Here is a 26,932-nt window from a genome sequence, read left to right on the forward strand (position 1 = left end):
GTCCAGACTAAGTGCCATCATTATAATGGGGCTTGAGTGCGGCGGCGCAGCAGCACACACCATTCATTTTTCTAATGGAAGGGGGGGGTCCGGCCCCCCCCACCCCCCCCCCCCCTTGGCTACGTCCCTGCTGCAATATGATCCCTGATTGGTTAGGATTGCATAGGCCATATGAACTGTTGGCATAATATTCCTCTATGTACATGCAGAAGATGCAAGCTTTACACTACTATTATTTTTCTCTTTAAATCTAAAGAGTGTAGATATTTGCTCCATGCAAGAGAAACAAGCAAAGAAGCATTGAAAACTACCTGTACTCACATTCCATTAATTTTATGAGTTGCATATCAGTTGTTTCTGATCACACCGAGATACTAAAAATGCCAAGAACCATTTAAACCATAAAAATCACCTTTAGTGATATTATGAAAGCCATAACTGTTGGCATTAAGTAAAGAAATTAAAATCCTTAGGAAATGTGTATCTTACAACAGACACGTCCGATAATGGCCCATCCTTTTTAAAAAGGTAGAGCTGAAACTGCAGCAATGCCAAACTAAAAACAAAACTATCCATTGTTTATTATTTATTAAAATCATTTCTGTCCCATAAGGATATAAAAAGAACCCTATGAGATTAGACCAAAGGACTATCTGGTCCAACACTCTGCCCACACTGATGGCTGTGGGAAATCCCATAAGCAACAGCACTATCCTCCTGCATGGGTTTTCCATCAACTAGTAAATAGACTGCCTCTGATACTGGAGGTAATCTCTAGACATCATGAGCAACAGTCATTGAAATCCTTATTCTCTATTAATTTTATTTATTTATTTGATTTCTATGCCACCTTTCTCCCTTGAAAGGGACACAAGGCAGCTCACAAATAAAAATTCTACCAAACATATTACAATAAAGCAACTAAAAACATCAGCTAAAAACAATATAAAACTGCAAACATTAATACTACAATTTACCTAATTTCCTTTGAAACTTGTCTAACTCAGCAGTCATCACTACTTATTGTTTTAACAAATTCATTAAGTTGGCTATGTGCTCTGAGGAGAATACAAGTTGAACATCCCTTATCCAAAAAGCTTGTGATCAGAAGTGTTTTGGATTTCAGAGTTTTGCCGATTTTGGAATATCTGCATATACATAATGAGATATCATAGAGATGGGATCCAAAAGTTTAAACACAAAATTCATTTATGGTTCATGTACAATTTATACACATAGCCTGAAGGTAATTTTATATATAATATTTTAATAACTGTGTATGAAGCAAAGTTTGTGTATACTGAACCATCTAAAAGCAAAGATGTCACTATCTCAGCCACCCATGTGGACAATTTTTTTTTATTTTGGAGCATTTCGGATTTTGGAATTGCAGATTAAGGAGACTCAGCCTGTAACACCGTTTTCTATCTTGAAATTCCCACCATTCAGCTTCAGTAGATGACCCTGAATCTCTCATTATATGAGAGACCTGTCTGGTTTCACTATACCATACATACTTTCATACACCTCTATTATATTTCCCATACACACACTTTTATATTTTTGTATGGTAAAATGTGCTGAATGTAGTTAACCCTTCCTTATAAGGGAGTTGCTCCAGCTTCTTTATCTGCGTGCCCAATTTTCAGCTTCCCAGCTGGCTTACATTAAAAAACATGATTTTAAAAAAAGATAGTAAAATGAGTGGCCACAGATGCTCTTCCTTGTCAGCAATGGACACAAATGTGCTGCTCAGGGATAATTCAAACATTTCAGCTTTCTTAAAACAGTGGGGGGGGGGGGACTGTGATATTGTATGTGGAGATTCACACCTTTTTCTCAACTGAAGTGTTACTGGTGGCAAAGTGGCAAACTGTTTGAAGCACTCCTCAGTAATGTGCAAAGACAGAGAAAAATGCTGTCCAAGAAGGAAAAAAGTGAGAGTCATGATTCCCTTTCAATCAAGCAGTTCTTCAACATAATCCTATGCCAATTAAACTCTCTTGACTTTCTTCCAAGAATCCTAGGAAGTATAGTTTAGTAAGGGGACTAGGTTCTCTTGCTCCTTCAGCACAACTACAGACTCCAAGTCTCTTTGGGATCAGGTACAGGTCTCTTTGGGATCAGGTCCAATTTAATTAAGGTTTTCTTCTTCAATCTATCAGTCTTCAGGGGTATTGGATTTAGCTTCCTATAATCTGTGCGCAACCATGGTCAACAGCCATATCTATTGAGGTTGACAGGAGTCACAGTCTTACACATTTGAAGGACACTAGGTTGTAGAATGTGACATATGTAAATAAAAGAGGTGGAAAAATCACATACCTGAAACATTAACTTTCCCTCTGTCACTGGTTGGATGGGGATTAGGGCCCTGAATGACTGGAACAGTTAATGTTTTTAGCCTAATGTATAAGTATTCTGGCACCTGTCATATTTTGTGGTGTGATGGTGTTACCTAGGGCTGAAGTAGATACAAATTGAGAAATTATGTTTCAGCCTTCAGTTTCTGAACGGTCTTAATTTTTTGTATTGATGAAAGTGAATACTGTACTTTTATGCTGATGGCCAATATGGCTAAAAACAATAAAGGAAACGTGAGGCTTGGCTTACACTAGGAGGGCAAGAGTCTGTTAAGGCACATAGAACTTTTCCAACTTTACATCGGTCCAAAACACACTGCAGAAATAATCCAGTCTGAGACCGCTATAACTGCCCTGGCTCAATGCTATGGAATTTTGGGAACTGTAGTTTTGTGAGACATTCTCTCTGTCAGAGAGAAGCTCTGGCACTGAGCCAGAGCAATTAAAGAGGTCTCAAACTGGATTATTTTGGACCATCGTCCCACTTGTGGTATCAGCAAGAAACAATTATTTTCTGTAAGAGGATGATCACAATACAGGTGGATACAGGTAGACCAACTCACAATACAGGCGGATAAACTCAATGAAGAAAGTTATGTCCTGAGTTTGCAAGGCCTGATCAGAGCTGTTGAAAACGGTGATTTGGAAGTTTAATAGGTTCACCATAAGGCAAAGGCAAATTGACAGTACTTAACAACAACTACAGGAATTGTTTCATTGTATTTTAATAAATTTTAATATGCTTTACTTTTCTTTTTGTAATTGCTTGTTTTGTTTTTTGTAACTACTCCAGTGTCCCAAAAATGGAGAAAAGGTGGGATATAAATAAGATGAGGAGGAGACATGCTACAAGATTAGAAAATCCTTTTGACAATAGAATTCAGGATCCAGTCCTGAATATACTATAAGCAGTTGAATAAATGTATTATACAGGTAGGAATGTGCACTTTTTAAATAAAAATTCAATAAAATGTTTCTGTTCCCCCAAAAGTTGGTGTTGCTTTTGTTTCCCCTTCTCTAAGGTAATTGGTTAGCGCTGTTATATATTTTATCTTCTTGTGTGAGGTTTGGGGGTGAGAAGAGATGAGATACATTCATTCATTTTATTCCTGTTTATTCATTTTTATTCCTGCATAGAGGAATAATTGCTTGTTGCCAGCTCACAACATAAAATGTTCATGGAATGCTCCTTTCCCTATTTAGATCCAGCTCCTTTTCAGGATCAGAAATGGCCACATTCAGGAATAACTGAAAGATTATAGAAAGAAAAGCAACAGGGAAAACATTCAAACGTTTCTTTCCATGTGCCAATATTGTGCAAAACTGTACTCCTTCTTTTCCATTCAGTATCTACCTTGCGTTGTCTGTGAGAGGGGAGTGCTATGTATGTGCATGAACACACACATGCGCACACAGACACAGATCATTGTGAAGCAAAATTTGCATGTTAGCATTTAAAAACCTCTACTTTGTGCCGATTGGCCTATAATCTTAAAGGTGCATGTTCTTTCTGGGGCCTGTTTATTTTTTGGTCTTTAGTCATAATTTTATTTTTATTTTTATTTTTTAAATTAACAAGCAGGTTCTTTTAAAATGCATATGTCACAAATAGGTACACTTTTTAGAATTGCAATTGGCTATGGCTGCTTTTCAAATGTACAGTGGTGACAAATTGCATTTGTTGTTGTGTGCAAAATATTGATTTGCCATTTCTAGACATCATGTATTATTGATCTTTGTTATATGCAACTAGAAACACTCCGAAACAGACAAAATTTACTTAAGTCCAATCCAAAACACACAGCAGAAATAATCCAGTTTGAGACAACTTTAACTATCCTGGCTCAATGCTAGGGAATGCTGGGAACTGTAGTTTTGTGAGACATTTAGCCTTCTCTGTCAAAGAGCTCTGGTGCCACAGTAAAGTACAATTCACAAGATTCCCTAGCACTGAGCCTAGGTAGTTAAAACGGTCCCAAACTGGATTATTTCTGAAGTGTGCTTTGGATCTTACTTAATTTTCTGAGGTCTATATGATTCAAGCATTTAATTAGTAGTAGAAAAAGGCCCTATTGTGGGCTGACACATATTTCAGGTCCAAAAATACATGAAAGGCCATCCTGCTTTTCTCCCATGTAGTCGATTTGTGGCTTCTTTTAATAAGCAAGTTATTAAGGCTCAGGGCAGATGGATAGAGCAACTACAAAATGAAAAAGTAAGTGAAGGAGAGAGACTACATTCACATTCATTAAAGGCTCCTTCTCCCTAAAATGGTTTATTGGATTATTCAGCATTTGAGGAAAGAAAAGGCTCAGATTACTTCCTAACAACTCACATTTGTTTTATCCCAAAACACATTTAGGCCTGAAGAAGATATGTAATGTGACAACTACAATAAGCATATTTATTGAAGTTAAATGCGCTGCTGAAATGCTTCTGGAGTTTTATTTTTCAAACTAGACAGATTAATTAATCACTGCCCACATGACTTTAAAAAGCCATAAACAGTAATGACTTGAAAGAGCACTCCTACCGCTTTAAAGTGTAATGCAAGAAACAGTTCTACAAAATGGGACTCTGAACAGGGAGGAATATGTAGACAAGCCAGGCTCAGAAAAACACCATCAGTCAGTAAGTGACCACATACATGGGCTTGACTATAAACAGAAGTACCATCTTAAATAAAGAACCTGCACATTTTGTCTGGGCTTCATAGGACTTTATCATATGACCCCCATTCTGACTTTCCCCCTCTCCTGTATGATTTTTAACATCATTGCCTGATGAAGAAGCTAGTGGAGCTTCAAAAGCTTGCAACTTGCATTTTATGTATTTTGGTCAGTCAATAAAGGTATCACTGTTTTGTGGAATTTGGATGTTATTTGCTTCTTGACCAACATGGCTACCCCTGGATATGCATACATACCAGTTTTGGTGCACTCCTTACCACACATACCTTCTATAGTGTGACTGGATTGTTGCTGGTCCCCCACACTTTCTCCCACCCTTATCCTTAGCCTTACCTTCCTGCCCTATGCTCTGCCTAACATGCCTTTCATTTGTGCATGTGTATATTGTTGTATTTTTAACATAATTCCAGGCAGTTTAACAAAACAAAACAAAAATACATACATACACACACTGTATACATCAATTAAAAAACAAACAAGTTATTCTGATATAGGAGAGGGGAGTGGGGATGGGGGAGAGGAGGAGATACTGACACCAAGTGACTGCCCAATTCTGGAACTACCACAGGAGTAACTTATTGCACCTGAGGATTGGGAGCTTTTTATTGGGTTTTCCCATCAGTGGCAAATTGTGGGTTAACTTTGCTTTGAGGACAAGGCAGTGATGAAACAGAAACAGTGTCATGCAATAGGTATCACGAAAGGTGCTATTAAAAGTGGCATGTGATAAAGTCCATAGTTAGCCATTGCTTTTAGTTCTCCCTGGGACTTGGCTCCAAAGAAGCAAAGTATATGACCCCCTTTTGTTTCAGATGCATAGCAATTTTTTTAAAAATTGAATTTGTTATACAGTAGAAATGAGAAGCCAGGCATAGTCAAGACACACGTTCTAGACTTTAGGAAAGCTGATTTCAGTAAACTTAGGGAAATACTGGAGGTGATCCCATGGTCAGAAATACTAAAAGAGAAGGCAGATCAGGATAGATGGGAGTTTCTCAAAAGGGAGATACTGAAGGCACAATTTAAAACAGTTCCAATCAGTAGGAAAAAAGGGAGGTTTCTCAAGAAACCAGGATGGATGACTAAAGAACTTTCAACAGAGCTAAATTTTAAATGAGGCATGTATAAGAAATGGGAAAAAGGGGAAATCACCAGGGAAAATCACCAAAGAAGAATTCAAACAAATAGCATGTGTAGGGGTAAAGTCAGAAAAGCTAAAGCGCATAATGAGCTCAGGCTTGCTAGAGAGGTTAAAAACAATAAAAAAAGCTTTTTGGGTATGTTCGCAGCAAAAAGAAGAAGGAAATGGTAGGGCCACTATGTGGAGAAAATGGCAAAATGCTAACAGAGGACAGAGAAAGGCAGAATTACTCAACATCTTCTTTGCCTCAGTGTTCTCAGAAAAGGAAAAGGGTGCTCAACCTGAGGATAATGGAGCAGAGGACAGAAAGGGAAATGCAGCACAGAATAAATAAAGAGGTGGTTCAGGAATACCTTGTTAATCTAAATGAATTTAAGTTTAAGATAATTACATCCCAGGGTGAAGCTGAAGCATTTCATGGCCAGCATCCATAGTTTTTTCTGGGTTTTTTGGGCTATGTGGCCATGTTCTAGAAGAGTTTATTCCTGACATTTCACCAGCATCTGTGGCTGGCATCTTCAAATGCTGGTGAAATGTCAGGAATAAACTCTTCTAGAACATGGCCACATAGTCCAAAAAACCCACAAAAAACTACATCCAAGGGTATTAAAAGAGCTGGCAAATTTAATCTAAAAGCCATTGGCAATAATGTTTGAGAACTCCTGGAGAACAAGAGAAGCCTCAGCAGACTGGGGGGGGGGGGGGAAGGACCTCAACAATTATTGTCCAGTTAGTCTGACATCAATACCAGGAAAGACTCTGGAGCAGAACATTAAACAGGGAGTCTGTGAACATTTAGAAGGGTATGCCATAATTGCAAAAAGTCAACATAGGTTTCTGAAAAATAAGTCATGCCAGAATAATCTGATCTCTTTTTTTGATAAAATTACCAGCTTGGTAGATGAAGGGAATGCTGTGGATATTGCATATCATGATTTCAGTAAGGCCTTTGACAAGGTCCCCCATGACATTCTTGCAAAAAAGCTAGTAAAATGTGGGTTAGTCAATGCAACTCTTAAATGGATTTGTAACTGGTTGAGCAGCCGAACCCAAAGTGTGCTCATCAATGGCTCCTCTTCCTCTTGGAGAGAAGTGACCAGTAGGGTGCAACAGGGTTCTGTCCTGGGCCCAATACTATTCAACATCTTTATCAGTTACTTTCATTAAGGAGTTTATCAGACGGGGTTTTTTGGCAATTTTCCCTGCCTATCACACAATGTTAGCGTCATCAACGTTGCGCAATAATGTGAAAGTGCGATGTTCTTCCAGACGCTATTCATTTCTATGGGAGCCTGTTGCGCAACGTTCCCGTAATGTTAGCGTCATTCCTCCCCTTTTTGAACATTACGGAAAAAAAGTGAAGTCAGCCCTTTGTCTCCCGTTATCATTGTGAATGCGTTGCAAAATGGTTTTGAGTGGTAGGCAGTAACGCAACGTGATGCAAAAGTTACTGATTGCAAAGTTCCCATGATGCTGGGCTGCTTTGTCACCCCATTCCCTTCCGGTGGCCTTCCTTTTTCAGGACAACCCCGGGGGAGGGGGGGGTCGCTCTTTCCTGCATGAACACCGAGGAGGCTGCAAATGTCAGGAACCCCAAAGGGTCATCCAAAGAGCGGCAGCGCTGAGAGAAAAAGGGAACCTCCAAGCTGCGAGGTTATTTATTTGAAAAAATAAATAAAAATCAAGACAGGGGTGTATATGTTTAATAATAAAAATAATTAAAAAATAAATAAAAAGACAGGGGTGTATATATTTAATAATAAAAATAATGCATCCTGTATCCCCCACTCCTTGCCACCCCAGAATGCCTCTTGCACATGTAATAATATTAATAATAATAATAAATTTGTCACCGTAAATGCCAGAAAAGGATGCGATTGTCATGCATTCTTTTATGACTTTAAAAGCAATTCAGAGCTGTCCCTGAATTCCTTGCAAAAGCATGTATCGTTTTGCCAATTGCCTAATTGACAAAAGCAACAAATGTAACATTCGATTGTAACATTCGCATTTTAGCATGGATTCTCCAAGGAAAAAAATGCCCTTTTATTGTTCCCTTTCACTTTTATTAGCTGACTTCCAGCAAAGGGATACTGTTGCAAAGGGCAAATACACACACACACACACACACACACACACACACACACACACATATATATTCCTCAGTAAAAAACACAACAAAACATGTGCTCATTTTGTATATATTTAATAATAAAAATAATGAAAGAATAAATAAAAATAAAGACATGGGTGTATATATTTAATAATAAAAATAATGGGGAAAAATACTGCATTTGCAGTCCAAAAGCCTCCCTGATTTGCCCTTTTGCCTTCTGTCACCTGTTGCATCCAGATTCCCCTTTTTCCTTCGGCTCTTTCCTTCTCCTCCTCCCCTCCGCTAAATAGGACCCTAGAGATGGGGGGGGGGAACTCCCTCGCTCCCCCGGAAGCACAAAGGTCATGATGCCACCAAAGCCTCCAAAGGGCATGCACAAATATGTTGATGCGAAATGTGAAAGACAAAAGGAAGGCGCTGGTGTAGTAAAAAGTTCCGCTATGCATGGTTTCGCATCACGCAAATCGCAACTTTTGTGCAATTGTAGTGCTAACATAACATTACTGGGGAATGACGGAAAAGCAAACAATGTGGTAAGACTTCACGTGAAACAGTCATTTCGCAACGTTCTTTGCACTTCCTTAGTGCAGTTGAGGGTCCAAAACTTTGAGTCTGATAAACTCCTTAGTTTCATTTAGGAATAAGGTTTTGTGCATAGAGAATGCCGCATATAACCCATATAAGTCCAGATTTCATTTTTACCAGAGAGCTTTTAAATTTAGATGAAAGTTTGTCATATATATAATTAAAATTGTTATTTTAACTGACATCTCACTTATCAGGTTTCACATTCCTTTAATTATTTGAAACAGCTGAGTAATCATAATGGTGGATGAAAGTTTCATTGCCAAGTTCCACTTTAATAAGCACAATGATGAGTTGCCAGACTATTTTGCCAGGAAGAACACTTTATCTGCTATGCGCATTCCCTATTTCAGATATGCTGGAGCTGATAAACAAGCCGAGCAAGATCAGATGGTTACTGATATTACATTTATGATACTTCATGAAACAGCCCATCTCCCACCATGAGGCTCATGTTCTTTTTTGCATAAGTGACATGCTACAAGATTAGAAAATAGCCATAACACAGAGCGTATGCTTTGCATCCAAAATGCCTCTGTTTCAATCCCTCGTATCTTTGGGGCTGTAGGGGTGCTATGTACCTCTGAGGTTTCCAATTTATCATGACCCTATCATAGGTTTTTCTTGGCAAGATTTGTTCAGAGGAGGTTTGCCACTGCCTTCCCCTGAGGCTGAGAGCATGTGACTTACCCAAGGTCACCCACTGGGTAGTCTTGGAAAAGAATCTTGCCTGAAACCTGGAAGCTCCTGCTAGTCAGTATAGACACTACTGAACTAAATGGACAAATTGCTGGACTCAATATGTGGCCGATCTTCCCTCCCTTGCATCCTGTATTATTTTCCACAGCAAGTCAACACATCTCTGTACCTGTAACAGAGAACACTCAGTTACATTCACAGAACTATAAATGTTAAGAGACTGATACATCTATAACTCCACTCTGGGGCCAGACAAGTATAATTAGCACATAGAATAGCAACCAGTAAATGAGACTACTCAGGCAGTTGCATGCTTATAATTAAGTACTTTCCTGGATTTCTGCCAAAGTGCTCATCCCTGTGCCAAATGAAGACCTAGCCTACAAGAGAAACTGATTCTTCCATTCCTTCAGAACTCCCTAGGTTTCAGTATCTTTGGGCCTTCCTGGATTAAAGAGAATCACCATCACTAATACCACCTGGTAGATGAAACCCCAGACAATGGGCTATGGTGAAAAACATCCAGCAATATCTTGGGGGAGGGGGAAAGAACATGGAAGCAGTCAAAAGCCACACCAGGAAATCCAAAATTGAGCTGCGCAGAATTGCTCAGTGGGAACCCAGGATGCAAGCTGAATGAGAAAAGCAGAAGGTCAGATTACAAACCAGAACCAATAAACACACACGGAGTTATCCAAAAGTCAGCATTAGGAATGCAAATATTTGCTTACCTAATTCTCATATATAAGGATGAGTAACTTCACAAGTTTTCTGCCTGTTTGATGAGATCAGGAAAGTGCCAGTACATTTTCAGTTATTTTTGCACTTTGGGACTTTGCACACAATACAGTTTTCTGAATGACAATGTTGCATAAAAACAACTTGCTTGCCCACCCTCAACATTTTTGCAAATAAACGCCAAAGGCCTATGTATACGTATTGTTGTTTGTTGTTAACTGGCCTCAAGTCAACCTCGACTCATGGCAACAGAGTGGATAAGGCCTCTCTAAAGACTCCCTGTCCTCCACCACTCTGCTCAAGTCCTGCAGGCTAAGGCCCCCTCTAAAACTGAGTCCAACCCTCCTGCATGTAGTCTCCCTCTCTTTCTACTGTCCTCTACCTTTTCAAGCATTATTGTCTTTTCCAGTTATTCATGCCTTCTCATAGTATGCCCAAAAGTATGACAGGCTCAATTTGGTCATCCTGGCTTCTGGGAGTATTTTGGGTTAGAGCCATTTGTTTCTCTCCTTGACCATCTACAGTATCCTCAGCACTCTTCTCCAGCACATTTCAAATGAGTTTATTTCTATCAGCTTTCTTCACAGTTCAGCTCTCACATCTGTACATGGTGATGGGAAATATGATGGCTTGGACGATCTTCACTTTAGTGTTCAGATTTGTATCTTTACGCTTTAGGATCCTGTGCAATTCTTTCATACCTGCCCTTTGTAATCCTAGTCTTTGTCTTAATTTCTTGACTGCAGTTTACATTTTGCTCAATGTTTGATCCAAGCTATGGGAATTCCTTGACTATTTCAGGACTATTTTATGTAGTTACTGCAATCTTTTGTGTTTCTCGTGTGTGTGTGTGTGTGTGTGTGTGTGTGTGTTCAGAAATGTATATTGATCATTTCCAATCTGTGCCATTGCTTTGTTTCCCGTATTTGTTGACAGTTTGTAGTTAGTATTGGATTTGATTCTGGGCCCGTACAGACAGCCCAAAATAAAGCCGCTTTGAGTCACTTTGGAAGTATGATGTTTAAATGATGTATGCGTCACAAGTGGCCAGAAGCCATGCCAAAGCCACGCTCCAGTCCTCTGGCTCCCAGTCAACTAAACTTAATAATGCAAACCTGTTTTTCACTGTCTTTAAATTCTGTTGGAATGTTTTACGGATCATATTTTGGCATGGCCATTGATTTAGTATTTTTCTTCAGCTTTACTCTTATTTTGGCTATTCATTGTCTGTGCCAGTCTGTGCATGGTCTTGTTTTTGCCACAAGAATGTATATGTATATATAAAATTTGTATATAATCTTGATAGAGATCTAAAACACACAGCAGAAATAATCCAGTTTGAGACCACTTTAACTGCCCTGGCTCAGTGCCAGGGAATCCTGGGAACTGTAGTTTATTTTCATAGTGCTTAGAAATATTTTTATAGTGCTAACTCAGAGCTCTCTGACAGAGAAGGCTAAACATCTCATAAAACTACAGTTCCCAGACTTTCCTAGCATTGAGCCAGGGCAGTTACAGTGGTTTCAGATTGGATTATTTCTGCAGTGTGTTTTGCACCAGAGCCTCTCAATATGCGGAGACACCTTTTCTTGTTATTGTGGTGAGAAAACTCCAATCCAGAGGTGTCATACTACCGGCCAACAACAGAGAGATGATGCGTACTCCTGTTTTCTTGGGAGGCTGTAAAGGGTTTTCAGAATGGAACACTTGATACCAACTCACTATGCAAAGCATCAGTTTAAAGTATGCGAAGTTCCAGGTTAAATCTCCAAAGTCCCTGTTATTAAGCACTTCTTGTCCTGTTCTTCCTTCCAGCATGCTTAGCCAAACACACATTGCCAAAGAGTAACACCAGCAGTTAATAGGAAGGCACTGCAGCTATGATTTATGTCCTTTTTATGTCGGCACTACAAAAGTATTTCTAAGCAATGTGAAAATAAAATAAAGATGAAGTTCTAAATTTATATCCCCCTCTCCCTTTCCTCATGGCCATTAAAACTGCAGATAGAACATGGAATGTAACTCCTTAAAAACTCTTCCCACAAAAAGATAACAAACCATCCTAGTGATATTTAATCCACAAAATAAACGTGCAGAACAAGATAAAATGTAATCTTTTCTCCTCTTTATCACACTGTTTTTTAAAAAACACACAGAGAGAGAGAGTTTACGGGCTTTTTCTCCTTCCCTCAAGCCAAGGCCAAACCAAGCTGGAGTATCCATAATAATAAGCAAGTGCCACCCACGGCAGGCATTCTCTCCGTGGAAAATAAAATGGTTATTTCTCTTAATGACTTTTATAGATGGGAGAGGGAAGGCTGAATTATCTCTAGCTTTGGGACGTGGAATTTTATAGGGATGAGTGGTGCATTGCACTGTTAACAGAATGCCATTCTAGCATAAAAGATTGTTCCATCCAGTGAAGTCACTTAAGTTGCTACAGGATTCCTTAACATCTTTTTTTATACTGAAACAAACCAACACGGGTCCAAAACACATTGCAGAAGTAATCCAGTTTGAAACCGCTTTAACTGGCCTAGCTCAGTAGCTGTTATTATTAGCTGCGTGCAGACTGCAGAGATAATCCAATTTGACACCATTTTAATTGCCATGACTCCATCCAATTCTGGGAACTGTAGCTTGTTGTGGCTGGCACGAGAAGAAAACTATAATTCCCAGAATTCCATAGCACTGAGCCACAGCAGTTAAAGCAGTGTCAAACTGGATTATTTCTGCAGTATGGATGCAGACTCTGAAAGACAACATGCGCACAAAACCAGTCATACCTTTACTACACTAAGGGTGCATCCACACTGTAAGAATAATGCAGGTTGACACCACTTTTAAGTACTACAGCACTATCCTATGAAATCCTGGGATTTGTAGTTTTACAAGGTCTTTAGCCTTGTCTGCCAAAAAGTGCTGGGTGCCTCACACAAAACTAAAAATCCCAGGTTGCCAAAGGATGGAGCCACAGCACTTAAAGTGGTGTTAAGCTGCATTATTTCTACATGGTAGATGCCCCTTTAGGTACTGTACCCACTTTACCTGAGATTAAGCCACACTGAATTCAAGGGGTCTTACTTCTGAGTAGACCCAAGCAGGCTCCTCGCTTCCAAACAAACACACTGGGTGATGGATTGGGCCAGATCTTCATGTTGCTTGGTTGGACTATAACTCCCAAAATCCTCCCTGCCAACAACTCTGGGCATTGTCATCCAAACAAGCAATACAATTATTATTGTTAACAACAACATCAATATCCTGCCTTTCTCCAATTATGGTGGTAAACAGCAGATTTAAAACCATTTAAAAAACAATCCAAAATCAATAACATGTATAAATATTTTTAAAAAACAATTAAAACTATTTTAAACGTTAAAACAGTTATGCATCAAAATGTAAAATGTGTTAAAAGCTCTATACAAACTTTAAAATCTGAACTACACAGCATTTAAAGCCCAACCTTTGTGAGTTTCAAAAAGCCAGACTTTGCAAGGCTTTGGATTTGAATTGGGCAGTATTCACACTGGAGAGAGAATCCAGGTTGACACCACTTTACCTGCCAATGCCATGGCTCCCTGCTATGGAATCCTGGGATTTGTCATTTGTTGCAGCACCAGAGCTCAGTGACAGAGGCTAAAGTTTTCACAAAACTACAATTCCCAGAATTCCATAGTATAGAGCCATGGTAGTTATAGCGGTGTCAAACTGGATTAGTTCTGCAATGCAAATGTAGCCAGTGTGCAGATCCAAGGTACAAGAAAAGGAAGAGCCGCTGCCTGAAAAATTTATATTTTTGTTTATTTTATTTTACAGTATTATACTCCTCTACCTCTCATGGAGAAAATGATTGAGAAAATTTCTTGAACTGAGAAAAGAGGAATACGAGAAATAACATATGGGAGTTTTGCTTTCTTAATCAGTGTACACATAAGTATATAAACATCTCAATTTTTCATTTGTTAAGTTTTGTTTTATTTATATGCTTGTCTTTTATGTATATAATGGGGAAAAGTTACCAGAGAGAAAAGAAAAGAAAAATGGAGAAGGCCAGCAAATATCTGGAAAGGAAGAGTCCAAATTCTTTCTGGAGAAAAGAAGGGAAGGGAAGAACCCCAAAAATATGAATATTGGATCCAATCACCTATCAACAAAACAGCAAGACCCAAATTCACAACTCCTAATTCATTGGGGACAGAAAAAGAGAGAGAGAAAGCAAGGAAGCCTTGGAGAATTCTGAGCACTGGAGCATTCTCTGAGACCAGGGTTCGAATCCTGACTGAGCCATGCAACCCCATTGGGTGACCTTGGTCAAGTCACACTCTCTCAGCCTCAGAGGATGGCAAGGGCAAACCCCCTCTGAAGAAATCTTGCCAAGAAAACCCCAGGATGGGGTCGCCATAAGTTGGAAATGACTTGGAGGCACACAAAAGCAACAACCACAATAAGAGATGGCAGCCACCAACTCCTCCAAAAAGGTAAAATCGGTGGAACAACTTCGCTTCTCTTACTCTGGAGACATCCCTTGCTATTGATAACAATACTAACAATATCAAGAATACCAACAAAAACAACAATAACTATAACAACAAAACTAACAACAGCATCAACAATAACAACCATTATTACTACTATTACACTTGCTGCCCTCAGTCCTTCTTTTCTTTTCTTTTTTAGCCCTTCCTTTCCTTTTAATTTGGAAGCTGCTTTCGGTCCCAATTGTGGGGGGAAATAAATAAACATAATAATCAAAATCATAACAATAAATCAGTGTGGCATAATAATAATAACAATAAGTCAGTGTGGCATATTGGTTTGAGGTTAGGACTCTGGCTCATCCATGAAACACACTAGGGTGATCCTGACCAAGTCACACTCTCTCAGCCTCAGAGAAAGGCAATGTCAATCCCTCTCTGAGCCAATCTTGCCAAAGAAAACTCCAGGAAACAGTAGGTCACACTCTCTCAGTCTCAGAGGAATGCAATGGCAAACCCCCTCTGAAGTCTGAACCAATCTTACCAAGAAAACCCCACAAAAGGTTCCTGAGGGGGAAACTTAACCAAGTCACACTCTCTCAGCCTCAGAAGAAGGCAATAACCCCCTCGGAGCCAATCTTGCCAAAGAAACTCCAGGAAAGAGTAGATCACACTCTCTCAGCCTCAGAGGAAGGCAATGGCAAACCGTCTCTGAGCCAATCTAGATTATTGTCAAGAAAAACCCAGGAAAGATTCTCCACGGGAAAACTTAACCAAGTCACACTATCTCAGCCTCAGAGGAAGGCAACAATGGCAAACCTGCTGTGAACAAATCTGACCAAGAAAACCTCAGCAGTCAGCACCCAACACAAACATAAATTGATGATGATGGATGATAATGATGATCTTTCAATAATAAAATGAGCATGCCACTCTTGAGCAAGGAGAGCTTTGTGTCTTGGAAGAAATGGGAAGAAGAAAAGGAAAACCCTTTACTCAGAGTAAAATGAACTGCAACACACATACAATCCTATTGCATGATTCTATGATTCTATGCACACTCCAATGGCAATAGGTTTCATGGGAAAAAGTTGAGTTTACTGTCAAATATTGTGTTCAAAGTTGCAGCAAACAAACAAACAAACAAACAAATGTTCCTGGGAGGAAGCGCTAACAGGACCCAACCAAGGGCATTGACCATTGAGCAACAGTCATCAACATAGGAAATCACAAATATGCAGAAGGAAAAGGTTACAGAGTTTTCTTGAACACATTTACTTTGATTAATGTAAAATGAATCACACTGCTCTAAAGCCAAGACCAAAAAAATAACTGCAAAGCAATGTCTCAGGTGCATCCGCACTGCAGAAATAATCCAGGTTGACACCATTTTAACTGCCATGGCTCAACAAACTACAATTCTCAGAATTCCATAGCATTGAGTTATGGCACTTAAACAGATGTCAAACTGGATTATTCCTGCAGTCAGGGATGTAGCCAAGGGGGGGGGGTTCTTGGGGTACGGACCACCTCTTCCATTAGAAAAATGAATGGTGTGTGCTGCTGCGCCACCGCACCCAAGCCCCATTATAATGGTGGCACTTAGTCTGTACTGCCCCCCTTCCTAAAATCCTAGCTACGTCCCTGCTGCAGTGTGAATTTGTGTCTGGCTCACACAACATTTCAATGTGTGCATGTCCACATAGTAGACTTTTCACTATGGAGGGCAAGACCCAACCATCCTGCCTACTCTCCCAGAGTGTTCTCTCTTCACATAGGAGAATGCAGCCTCAAACAGTTTGTCCTTACACCCTTGTTTAATATACCACAGCTTTTCATATAGCTGGAAGACCTGCACTACAGTTTTTCAGGTAGCAACATGCCTAGCAGTAAGTTCTAATAATGTAGAAAGAGAAAAAGAAAGAGAGAGAGAGATTTCCTTGATTCTTACTGCACTCTAGATACACCGATTATGCCCCCAACCTATATATGCTTCATATGGAAGGACACCAGCTTCCACACTCCTTCAACAATTTGGCTTGGCCAGGCCCAAAACATTAGTGGTATCCAGAACAGATGCCATTATCTACTCTCTCTCTCTCTCTCTCTCTCTCTCTCTCTCTCTCTGTGTGTGTGTGTGTGTGTAGGGGGAGATTAGCCAATGTCATCCAGTGAATTTCATGACTCCAAAGAAACTAGAGAGTAGGGGTTTCCAACCTGGGGTGCCTGCCATTGTTCTCGATGTGTGTGCGACATGAAATTTCAGGGAGTGAGACAAAGAATGGCTTGTGTCCTTGAATGATGAGTCACACATCATTGCTCATTTTTTTCTGAATAAATTAGAATCTAATTGCTCAATTTAAATTCACATTTTATGTCCCTAGTTAAAAGCTTTTTTAAAAAAGTTCAATTTATTCACCCACAGTATTGTATGTGGTCCAACTTGTGGTTCAAAAATTAGAAATTAAACGTCTTCATCTTCAAATGTGATTTTACTTTTGTAAGGGGTGCAGATATTAATCAAACATTTCCTAGCGGTGTGGGGCATACAAAAGGCTGGGAACCACTGGACTAGAGCCTGGATCTCCCAAGTCCCAGTTGATCACCAGTCTGACTCTCTCACACTACATTCTCCGTCATGTACAGAGATGTAATTTGTTCTCACACTCAGAGGCAAAATGCTTTGAGAATCTTCTGCAGGAAGAAAGTGCTGTTATCATTTAATTTCTCCTTTTAAGCAGATCTCAGACTTCTTCAGTACCTGAAACTTGTTTGTAATATTGCTGTACAACAACAGACATCATGGTCTCTGATGCTGATGATTTTGAAAGATTTTGAGAGTTAGCCTAAGAACAGGGCATCAAGACAGACACTTTGCCTTCCACTTTTCACAGAATAGCTATCTGTGAGGATCAAAATATGTATACTTGTCCCTCCATATTTGCTACGGTTAAGGGCACAAGCCTGCTGTGAATATGGAAAAACTGCAACTAACAAAAACACCATGTTTTTACCTGAGAGGAGACCTCTCTAGGAATGTCTAGGTTCTCTAGTGCAACTCTGTGGTCAACGTCCGACAGACACTGGCCATATTATTATTATTATTATTATTATCCTTTATTTATGAAGCGCTGTAAATTTACACAGCGCTGTACATGCAATTTTTTTAGTTAGACGGTTCCCTGCCCTCGGGCTTACAATCTAAAAAGACATGACACAGAAGGAGAAGGGAGTGGTGGAGGGAAAGGGTAAGAGGTCCAGCAGTTCCTCTCTACCTCCAAGGCCTGGACCAAGGTAGATGGACTGGAGGGAGGGCTTGGCTTCATAATGGATAGTTAATCTTCTTCCAGGGAAAATACATACTCTCAAGTAGGATAATACATATACAGTACATAGCAATACAGGAAATGGTTTGATAAACAGGCACCAAAAGAACATCAAATAGTAAGCGACAATTATGCAATGCCTGGGAAGGCTTCTCTGAACAGGATGGTTTTCAACTCTGTTTTGAAGCTGGTTAAAGAAGTGATGGCTCTTGCTTGTGGGGGAAGAAGGTTCCAGGAGTGAGGGGCAGCAAGTGAAAAGGGGAGAATCCGGGATGGGGCAGAGGAAATCCTGGGTTGAGACAGCAGACCTTGATTACCAGAACGGAGGGCCCTGGTGGGAAGGTGAGGAGAAAGAAGGTCTGATAAGTAAGGAGGGGCCAGTCCATGGAGGGCTTTAAACGTGGACAGCAGGAGCTTATACTGAATGTGGAAAGGGAGGGGGAGCCAGTGAAGGGATGCCAACACAGGAGAGATGTGGTCAGAGCGGTGGGTGGAAGTGATAATGCGTGCAGCTGAATGCTGGACAGAGATTAAAGGACAGAGGTGAGAAAGAGGAAGCCCAGCCAGGAGGACATTACAGTAATCAAGTCGTGAGACCACTAGGGCATGGACCAGGATCTTGGCAGTAGAGGCAGAGAGATATGGCCGGATTTTGGCAATATTGTACAAAAAGAATCTACAAGCCTTGGCTGTGGTCTGGATCTGAGGGATACAAGACAGAGAAGAGTCAAAGATAAAACCAAGACTGCGGGCATGCTGGACTGGTTGAATAGAAATGTTGTCCACAGAGACAGAAAAGGAGAGTTGAAGAGTGGACTTAGGAGGAAAGACAAGAAGCTCTGTCTTGGACATGTTGAGCTTCAAACGCCGATGGCGCATCCACTGCAAGACAACTGTGAGACATGATGAAACTTGCTGTTCAAGCCTTGGAGAAAGGTTGGGGGTGGAAAGATACAGCTGGGTGTCATCGGCATACAGATGGTAGGAAAAACCAAAAGAGCTAATGAGTTTTCCTAAGGACAGTGTGTAGAGAGAAAACAGAAGGGGACCCAGAACAGAGCCCTGGGGAACTCCAACAGATAAGGGAACAGGAGAAGAAGTCTGACCCCCTGCAACTACTGCAAAAGATCTGCCAGACAAGTAAGATCTAAACCAGTCGAGAACAGAGTCTGAGAGCCCAAGGTCAGAGAGTATGTCAATTAGGAGACAGTGATCAACAGTGTCAAAGGCTGCAGACAAATCAAGAAGGACGAGAACAGAGTAAAGGCCATTAGCCTTGGCCTGTAAAAGGTCATTCGAAATCTTAGTGAGAGCTGTCTCTGTGGAATGCCTTGGGCGGAAGCCAGACTGAAAGGGATCGAGGATGGAGTTGGCTTCAAGAAACTCAAGACAGCGTGAATAAACAACCCATTCCAAAACCTTAGAAAGAAAGGGAAGAAGAGAAATCTAGACAAAGAGGAGGGGTCAAGGGAAGGTTTTTTCAGAATTGGGGAAATGAGAGCATGTTTGAAGTCCGAGGGGAAGGAGCCTGTAGAGAGAGAGAGAGATTGAAGATATGGAGAAGCGAGGGCAGAAAGGAGGGAGCTATAGAGATTAGAAGACGAGTGGGAGTGGGAATTGGATGCAAGAGAACGTTGCAGGTTTGGAAGAGTTCGAAGGGTAGAGAGTTCATCCAAAGAGGCAGGAGGAAACACAGAAAATTGTTAGGCGAGGGGATAGAAGATTAAGAGCAGAAGAAGAATTGGGGGGAGACTATCTCAGAGCGATAGTGGGAAATCTTAGAGATGAAAATATTAGCAAAGTCATTAGAGAGAAGATGAAGAGACAGGAGGACAGGGAGTTGAAGCAAAGTGTTGAAGGTGGGAGACACGCTGCGGGCACCTCCATTGGCGGAGATCAATGATTTGTAAATAATTCTGTTTTGCCAAGAGAGGCGCGTGAGAAGGAAGGAAAGAACAAATTTGAAATGGATAAAATCAGCCCACCTCTTTGGACTTTCTCCAAAGACGTTCGCCCGCTCGGGAGCAGGACCGGAGAAACTTAATGTTGGGGGTAAGCCAGGCTGAGTCTAGTCTTAGAGGAAGAAGGGCGTACAGAGACAGGGCAAAATGGTCAAGAGTGGAACCCATAGAACCGCATTGGAGGAGCTACAAATGCCTAGTAGAGCATTCTCTCTAGGAATCTCTAGATCTTCAGTGCAACTTTTAGTTAAAGTTGATCATAGAGTTGCACTGGAGGACCTAGAGATTCCTATAGAGAACATATTAATCAATCCGCAAATGTCAAAGCCCAAATATGAAGGGATGAGTATTAATTAAGGTTTAACCACCCGTCTTTATACAGTTTACCCAGCCAAAACACGTAGGAAAAGAAGGCTGTACTGGTACCTGGTACTGCCAAGAAGACAAACAAATGGGTTCTAGAACAGATCAAACCTAACTCTCCCTAGAAGCCAGGAGACTAAATTGAGGCTGTTGTACTTTGGTCACATCATGCGAAGACATATTCATTAGAAAAGACAATGATGCTAGGAAAAGTGGGAGGCAGTAGAAAGAGAGAAAGAAGTTTATCGCATGGCCCTGAAATGGGCCTGTTACTCCCAAAAACAGGGTGACACAGGCTCGTAAAAACGGGATGGGGCTAAGAAGGAGTTTACTCCACATTGGGATGTCACTCGGCGGCCGCCAGGCTTTCCAATTGTCCTACATCCATTCCAGAGGGTGTGATTTCTGAGAACGATTCTGAAATCACGCCCTCTGGAACGGATGTAGGACGCGATTGGATGCCTGGCGGCAGTGGCGGTGTTCCAGTGCTGTAACTCCGTCTTAGCCCCATCCCATTCCTGGAACGGGCCCATGCGATAAACTTCAAAGACCACATGCCAGAATGAACTGACCAATCAGGAAGTTATGGGCCTGGGCCTGCAGGACCTGAGTAGAGCATAAGTCTGGAGATGCTCATCCACAGGGTCACTATGGTCGAAGTTGACTCAAGGGCAGTTAATCACAACACCAAACTGATCCCTGCAATACCTGCATAAGTGATATGTTTATTGCCATTCAGCTAAAATAAGTTGGTTGGCTTGTTTACTAAGCAATGCAAACAGCTCCTCCCCCTTTTGTGGCAAGTACCAACCTAGGGCAGGTAGACACGGGTAATAAGATATCCAGTTTTCATTAGCCATTTTACCAAACTTCAAAAAATATATATACTGCACAACCTTATCCTCCAGCTAAATAACTGGCTTGGACAGAAAATTGTGGTGGGAAATCCTATCGAAGGTTGTTTCTAGAAGTCTGTCCAACATTCCAAGTGTCAATACCGTTCTCTTCTCAGACAGGATTTTTTCCCTGTGGTTCTGTTTCTGAACATCCTGCCCTATAACCTTTCTGTACACAATTTTATCATGGGACAATGCTTCCATCTTTTGCTCTGCCCCCTCCAACCACACCAAGACCTCCCCACCCAGTTCAGTTCTAATCGAATTCAAATTCTATAATTAGAATGAAATGCCACCCCCCCTCACTGAAAACATGTATTGGCAAATACTGCCTCAGGCTACTCACATTGCAGTGTGTGTGTGTGTGTGTGTGTGTGGTGTGTGTTGTGCCTATTATTCTGTGTATTTTCTGCTGGCAAGTGGTGGGTGTACTGGCATAGGAAAAATATGCAAAAAATCAGGTGGGTTGCGTACGGAAAAAAATGGTACTGCTGGGATCACACTACAGTACACTGTTATAGTGCTATTACCCCACTAATTGTGTACACTTTGTGTTAGGCTCTAATATCTGTTTGCATGTTCTCATGCATTCCTAATGTAGTAATAATCTGCCTGTTAACCGTTTTGCAAGCCAATCCCTCTGCTTATAAAATGCATTTAAAAAATCATGTATGAATATTTCCTACTTTGTAGGTAGGGTTACAGTTGTAAAACAAAACAAACAAAACACAGGAATGTGTGAATTTAGCAAGCAGTAATGTTATTTCAGGGGCTGGTTACCAATTTGTTTGAAAATGCAGACTGAGTAGGTTGCCAGAGTGAAAACAAGAAAAGGGCTCCTGTGTCTGTAATGGCTACGTAGAAGAGGGAATTTCAGCAGGTGCTGCCCTTTTACCTAAGAGTCTACTGTCAACCTCTCACCTTTTGTGGTACTGATCCAACTTTTCTTTCCAACTGTTGTTGCTGCCCTGTTCATTAACTCCTTCCAAGCATTGGAACAGTAGCAGCGCAAAGAGAAGGGCACAGGGGCACAGTGCCTTGCCCTTACCTTCTGTTTGGGTATGGGACTGTGGGAAAGGAATGTGGCATGCAGTGGCACAATGAGGGCAGTGACAAAGAGAGTGGCCTCAAGGAAGAGTGCTCCATTAGACAATATTGCTAATATCCCTCATTCAAATGCTAGTCATACTACTGCTGAGCCAGTTGATTCTGTCTGCTCAGTAACACTGAGTGGTCCGGGATCTTATGAGGCAGGTGTGCTCAACCTCTTTTCCAACAATATCCATGTCCACAAGGTTTTTAAACAGACAGTGCTTTTTGGCAAGAAAGAAAAAGAAAAACGTCTCAGAGTTCCAGCACAGGGTTCAAACTCTGTAACCCAGATTTTTTAAACAATTCTTGAGTGTACAATAAACATCACCTACTCATCCAGTCAAAGCAATTCTCCTAATTTCCTTTCATAATCGGGGGAAGGAGGTGGACTTGCACCCAATAATATTCTCATTTTACTGCTCTAGGGGAGCCAATGGCCTCTTGTTAGGGTTATAATAATCCAAGAACGTACCCCCTGATAGCAACACCATTGTGCTCTCCGCTTTTCTCACCTAGGTCAGATCAGGAGGCAGGCAAGCAGGTGGCTCTTAGCACAAAGGCTCAGCAGAACCACCTGCTCGTCCTCTCCCGCCCCCTTGATATTCGAAGAGAAGCCAGGCCGAGTAGCATCAGCATCCACAAGTGGCCATCCCATGTAACAAGCCAGCCCTTTGTTTCCTATGGGAAAGAACAGGGAAGAATGCTTGACCTGGAACAGAGATCTGTCTCTCCGGGGGATCCTTTTGCCCTGCTGCTAAGGCTTTGTTGCCCTGCAAGATGCTGTGGCGAAAAAGGTGACCTGAGGAGGGCTATGCCAGCCAAAGGCAAGTTATGGCTCCATACAAGAAGCCCAGTCAATAATGCCTCCGCTCATCTCCCTCGCCCAGCAGTAGCAAAAGTTTAAAAAGGTTTGGTGCTTTATCTCTGCCCCACATCTGTTGTTGTTTGCATACAGGGGGCTGGCTAGTGTGTGTGGTTTCCCCTCCTATCCTTCCTTTTTATGGCAGAGAAGAAAGGAAAAGCACAACACAACAAAACCAGCCATACAATGAAAATGCTAATTTTCATGCTAATTGTTTTGGAGTAAGAGTTCTTTTTTCCCCTTCCCATAGCTTCTCAAACAAATGTTATCTTTAAGGACTCTTCAAGAGGAAAAAGAAAAGAAATATTTTTGCTCTAGCACTTCCTTCCATAAAAACTAAACTGCATATGGCGTCGTGCCAGGAGTTCCTTTACCTCACAAAGTGCAATTTTCATGCATACGTATGAGAAATAATCCACACAGACCACATTTATCTGACTACTTCTGCCACTCTCCTCCTTGCCAAGCACTGAAAGCAGGCCTTGGGTTGTTTTTCTTGAAAATTATATCCATATTTAAATAACTTCCTGTGAACAGAATGTTGTTCACAGCATCTGTTTGCTGTTAAATGCCTGATAATAGAGGAAAGTAATAGGAATTTGCTCTTTCATTTAGATGCGTACATCATAATCAATGAGATATTTTCTATATTCAATATTGCGAGGTGAACAAAGGTGGAAGTACCACTTTGCAAGCAATCATGTCACTTAGACATGTTACTTTAAGAAGACCACAGTGGCTACTTCTTATAAAAAAATGACTACAAATTAAATTTTACCTTTTTGGTGAGTCAAAATTAGTACTTTTCCCTACTACTTTTGAGGGACAAGAAATGCTTTCTGGATTATTCTAATATGATTTTTAAGTTAGGACATTTTATATTATTTAAAAAGAGAATAATTGGTTTTTAAAAAAGAACTGCTTTTTAAATTTCTTTTAGAAAATATAGCTTGTTTACTACATTATGTTTTTTTTTAAAAAAACACCAAGGTAACAGGTTACTACAGATGAAACAAGGGTAATAAGTTAAAGCCCTTGAATGGCAGAAAGGTGAGAGGTTGTCTTTTTGTATGTACTTTTTAAAACATCTTTCCAAGCTCTGCTTTTGAAGTAGACTTTCAGTTGATATGATGATGAATGATGATACAAGGTGGTTTCTTCCTCTTATATCTTTGATGTCTCTCTGTTTCCAGTATGCATATGTTTCCACCTTGTGAAATTGTCTGGCTATTGAAAAATGCTAAATATGTGCAAAATAGCTGTGCCTTTATTTTGCTTGCTGGAGATATCCAGAAAAACTTTAAGAATCCAACATCTCTGGGATAAAAGAGCAGCAGCTGGGGTCATTCAGGTCAGAAGCATACAAGTAAGCTACCACATCTCTTGGTGGCTCAAAGCATTATATTAACTGGGAGGGGGATTTTCACTCCAAATTTCACATGTATAGAAATACACTTTGTGAGGTAAATTAAGAATTTTTCCTTATAATGCATTTCTATTAGTAAATGAATCTATGAAAAATAAACACACCTAATATTCTCACAATTCTAAAACCTTTGCACTGTGTATTCACATTCTTGTTAATGGCTAGCATCAAGAGGTCTTCACAGCTTCTCCTTCAAGTGGAAAGGTGTAACACAGAATCCAGACCATAAGAAGCTTTACATCATAAGACGGAAAAAGAAAGAAAGGTTCAAGGAGTAAAGAGTGCACTAAAAGGTCACAGAAGAAGGTTGAAGAGGAGGGGGAGACAAATCTAGACTGTGTATGCTGCAGGGAATGAGGAGGTTGCTTGCAAGGGACTGAGAGATGAGAGAACGGTTCACGCAGTGCAGGCACAGCATCCCTGTGGTCCCAGGTGGGTGGCAAATACAGTTGCAGTGGCAGCAGCATTTTATGCTTTACACTTGACCAGTCTCACAAAAATGTGACCCGACAGCTTACAATAAAACTGAGACATGTACTTAATGCAAACAACAGATTCTGGTATAAAAAAATGCTTTTTGCTCAGAACAAAAATTCCTGCCCCAAAACTGTTCCCGTGCAGAAATATGTGAAAACTGCATAAATGGCACAGTGTGCAAAACCAACCGTGCTTTTTGTGTGTATAAAAAACATGTTTTTGGGCAAGAAAACATGTTCTCTGCCACAAAAAATGCCATTTTATTTATCTATTATTTTTGTGCAAGAACCAGTTATTAGTGCTGTCTTCTCGGTCAAAAATACTGCTTTTTTGTGTAGTGAACATGTCTTCTGGCTATTCTCTGCTGCCAAAAAAAAAAAAAAAAAAGCACGTGTATTTTGTGGAAATTAACTTCCCGAATCTCCTGAATCAGCTCAAAGTACAAAATACGCTTGAAAATGGCAGAAGCCCTTGTATTCTTGTGGATGGGGAAAGGGCAGAATACCACAGGAAGATTTTATCCCGTAAGTTGATGGCACAAGGGGCTTAGATGACCATCCTGCCCAGTGCAGAGCCTGGAATCCTGCTTTTTTTGGACACAGCTCCCCAAATCCCCACCAGCTACTAGGCATCAAAAGTAACTTTTCCAAGCCAGTCCAGTGGAAATAGGAGCACTCGAATGTGCCTGTGACCCAGAGAATTTCCCAATTAAAATCTTATCTAAACATGATTCGACAAGAGGTCTTAGGCACAACTCTGCTCCTCCCTTCTTTCGCCTGCAAATGGGAATACAATTGTATTATACATGGATGTGGTAAAATCACGGATAACATATAACAGGGTTCAAAGAATGTAAACTGTGACACAAAGGAAGTCTTCCTGTGATACAATATTATTGCAGAATGCAGGGATCATACCCCAATATTGATCTCATGACACAGCTCATACCAAAGGTTACATTCTTTGAAGATGTTCACTAAGAGGTCCCGTATCAGACACACTGGACTAGTACTGCATGAGACACACACCCTAATGGCAAAAGCGCTCCCCAGCATGGGGTCTCTCCAAACATCACCATAGTGCACAGCTGCTATCATCTAACAGGAATCTGAATTAAATTACCATCCAATATGAGACCATGACTCTTAAACCAGCATAGGCTTTTTGTGGCTGACAGGAGACCAGTGCCAATTTAAAGACGAAAGAAGTCTCCCTGAGGAAAGTTTGGTCACTCATTCTCAGATTTAGGCCCAGGGGAGTTCTCTGCATATTTCACTGGTAGAGAATGACATCCTAACAACACTGAGAGCCAAGCAACATTGAATTACAGAGAAATACAGAAGGCTAGTTCCAGTGCCAAAGCACTTTATCCACACATACAACATAACTTTTCACTAGAACCAATCCCAGAGCTTTGCGGCAAGTTTCCAGACATGATTTCAAGCTATTATATTTTTTTTTTTTCAAATGAACAATCTCTCCTTAGCTCACAACAAAAAATTGTAGGATTAATCCAGGTGGCACAACCAAACAAGGAAAACATTGTATTAAAATCCCATGAAATTACAACTATCTTTCTTTTCAATCGCGCAGGTTTCCACTCCTCTGAAGGACAGATATGGCTTAAGCTCTTTCCCACTCGTGTAAGTGAAGGAATCCATACCCACCACGCCACCTAAACGTCATGGCTTTCTCCCGAAGTGCCAGCCAGCAGAGTTG

The 26,932-nt window shown here is 40.7% G+C and overlaps 2 protein-coding genes across 10 annotated transcripts in view; both read right to left on the reverse strand.

The window, feature by feature from the left end:
* MCRS1 (microspherule protein 1) overlaps positions 1 to 26,932 on the reverse strand; it is a 554,896-nt gene that overhangs the window by 317,648 nt on the left and 210,316 nt on the right. The window lies entirely within an intron of this gene.
* The window catches only part of RHBDL3 (rhomboid like 3), a 242,750-nt gene that overhangs the window by 62,032 nt on the left and 153,786 nt on the right, over positions 1 to 26,932 (reverse strand). The window contains exon 1 of one of the 8 annotated variants that reach the window (XM_042448661.1): positions 9,586 to 9,612. The exons of the other annotated variants lie outside the window; for them this stretch is intronic. The gene's annotated coding sequence lies outside the window, so the exon portion shown is untranslated. Of the gene's footprint in view, positions 1 to 9,585; positions 9,613 to 26,932 lie in introns of those variants that run through there. 8 annotated transcript variants of the gene reach the window in all.

This window comes from Sceloporus undulatus, chromosome 2, assembly GCF_019175285.1.
Source record: "Sceloporus undulatus isolate JIND9_A2432 ecotype Alabama chromosome 2, SceUnd_v1.1, whole genome shotgun sequence".
Lineage (NCBI taxonomy): Eukaryota > Metazoa > Chordata > Lepidosauria > Squamata > Phrynosomatidae > Sceloporus > Sceloporus undulatus.